Genomic DNA, 2,842 nt, shown 5'->3' on the forward strand with positions numbered 1-2,842 from the left:
ATGTTTATGAAAATTAATAAAATATAATTATAGAAAAAAAAACAAAACTGGAAGGCTCCACCAAACACTGTCCACCTTGGGCAACTGTTATGGCATGTGACACACCAATGGCACAATATATATGGATGCAAATATTCTCCAATATTAGTTTTCTGCATTTGAAGCTTTGAACTCTAGTCCATGGGACAAGTCCATTAACTAGATAAGAACAAAATCACTACCTGTAGAGTTGAACTGAATTACTGCTGAGCCTTCAGCAGGCAGAGGATACTGATTATCTTTCTCCTGTAGAGCTGGTGGATTTGAATGTTCTGAGACAGGGCCTTTGAGTTAGCAGTGCAGTTTTTTACTATGGGTTCACAAAAGCCTTAATCTACATCCCAGTGAAATGAATAGCATTTAGGATCTTAAAAGCTTGCAAGGAGTCACTGAAGACTCATACTGATACAAAACAGTAAGAGAGTAACCAAAATCTTACAAAAGTAATACATCTGTAAGAAACACAACCTCATCTGTTCTGACAAGGGCCATAATAGTTTGTCCCAGATAGAAAAGGAGAAAAATATAGTTGCATCCACTTCCTAAACCACAGGCCCTGGAAACTCTACGATCATTGATAAATGAAATAGTTATAGAAAGGCTTCAGGTCTTTTCTTCCCAGGATCACTATGAGTTGTGCTAGAGTAGAGAGCAATCAACAACAACAGCAAGGTCTAATAAAGACCAAAAAACAATCAAAGGAATAGTAAATTACTATTCAAATTCACCAATTCACTTTTCAAAACTAGAACTAAGTCTATTTGCCAAGAACAGCAGAAGTAAACAAAGGCTACTACCAACAACTGGTAAAACAGGGAGCTCTGGTGGCCTAGTGGCAAGAAGCTGTGCTGCAATTCCATAGCCACGCAGTTCAAAGCTGCTCTGCAGCAATCTCGTTCAGTGCAACTACCACCTGTGAAAAACTGCCAGAGGGTCAGCTATACCGTTCTACATACAGTAAACAACTTGTAAGCTCTGTGTCCTAAACCATTAATAAGTGACCGAAATTTCGATAAAGATGAGGGCAGGAATATTGACACACAAATATAACTCATGTCACTGAGATCTGATAGCCTGGCACTCCACAGAGAAGAAAAGGGCAATCTCCTCCCTCACAATTATGCAGTCTCTGAAAACCGGCCAAGGATCAACTATGAGTGGGTCGAAATCAAGGGTACATAAAGTCAATGAACAATTTCAAAGTAAAAGTCAATCCTAAACTTAACTCACTTTCATAAACAATGCAAAAGATAGACTACATCTTATAGGATACATAAAAAAAATGCAGTTATCAAAAAATTTTAATTGTATACTTGTAAAAACGTCGCTAAAATTTTTCTCCGTATTAGATAAGCTATTTCCTGAAATACACTTACTAGTTTGGAAAAGCAATTTTCGACATTTTCATTACATGCTACCTGGAAACGTTTTCTGGTATTTATTTTCTCAGAACAACTGGTGTTATCTCCTCTTATGTGTCCAAGAATAACCCGTGTTAACCTCTTACTGAACGCTGCTCAGAACACCCGTTTTAATTTCAGTCAATACAATCTGAGCGGAATTACGCCTAAACTTGAGAAGCACAACTGCGGCCATGAATTCACTTGGGAAGGAGGGATTCTTCTAGGCCCAGGGCGGTCCTTCGGAGACAGGAGGCAGCCGAATATTCCCTGAAGTGTAATGCAGCACTCGCCTCCTCTGGTCACCCCCATGATAGCAGGGTGTTCCCACAGCGGGAAGAACCGCGCGCCGCCGCCCCGCCCCCACCCGCAGCCCAGGTACAGTCCTCTGGGCGCGGGCGCCCCGGGCGGAGCTCGGGCCCCACCACCCAGAAGTCAAGGCGCGGGCGCCGGCCCCCGCCCCGCGCGCTTCCTGCCACGTTGCGCAGGGGCGTCGGGCCAGACACTGCGGCGCGGGGACTCAGGGAGGTCGTTCCAATGGCCGCCTCCAAGCTGCGCCCACCGCCCCGTGAAGAAGCTTTCCTCAACCTGGACCCGAGCCAATAGTAAGGGCATTGGCTCGGGTTTCGGCAGGCAATCGAATGCGCAGTCCCAACAGGTTGGGGGGGGCAGTAAATGGACTCCCCAAAAAGAGAGGATGAGGGTGGGAGGAGACGCTCGCAGAAGCCACTTTCACTGACCCTCCCTCCTGGCCCCCGCGGGAGGCTGGCCGCGCCCGCGCTCAGCTCCCCCTCACCCCATCAGTTTTACCCGCCCCACCCAGGGGGCAACGCGACTAAGCGCTAGCAAACCTTTAACTGACAGGCGCTTTACGCCAACCAAAACACGCCATTTGTGTTTTCACACACGGCGGGAGGAAAAGCGGCCAATCAGAGATAAGAAGAAAGCCGGAAGCACTCCTCCGTAGGAGCAATGGCTCCGTCCGTTTCCGTGCTTTTTTCCGCACCCTTCCTCCTCCCCCTCCAGTTGCCTCAAGACGAGCAGCCCTCCCTCCTGCGTCCGACCTGTTCTTTCCCGTCCAACTTCACAAACGTCATACTCTCAGCTTTCCGCGGGAGAAGCGGCTCCTCAGGCACTAGAATGTACCCCTCAGTCGCACCAATCCACCCCCTACTCGGCCCACCAGACCTCCTTCCAGCCAGAGTACCGCTCCCCTACCTAGCCGAGGCTCTCTGAGGAGCCGGAGTCCTGGAGCACAACCTCTTCTCCAGGCGGCCGGGCCGCTACCGATGATTAGCAGCAAGCTGGCCAATGGAGAGCGAGCAGTGGGCGGAGCGGCCAATGGCGCGGCGGGAGGGGGCGTGCCCGGGTGCCCCTGGCGCCGGCGCTGGGAATCCCCGTGC

General features: G+C 49.2%; 1 pseudogene; it reads right to left on the minus strand.

Annotated features, from left to right (window-relative positions):
• Positions 1–1,874: 1,874 nt before the first annotated feature.
• On the minus strand, positions 1,875–2,536 carry LOC102872426 (annotated as a pseudogene).
• Between the last annotated feature and the right edge of the window lie 306 nt (positions 2,537–2,842).

The sequence above is a fragment of the Elephantulus edwardii genome, unplaced genomic scaffold (assembly GCF_000299155.1).
Source record: "Elephantulus edwardii isolate Elephantulus edwardi_28Jun2011 unplaced genomic scaffold, EleEdw1.0 scaffold00073, whole genome shotgun sequence".
NCBI lineage: Eukaryota > Metazoa > Chordata > Mammalia > Macroscelidea > Macroscelididae > Elephantulus > Elephantulus edwardii.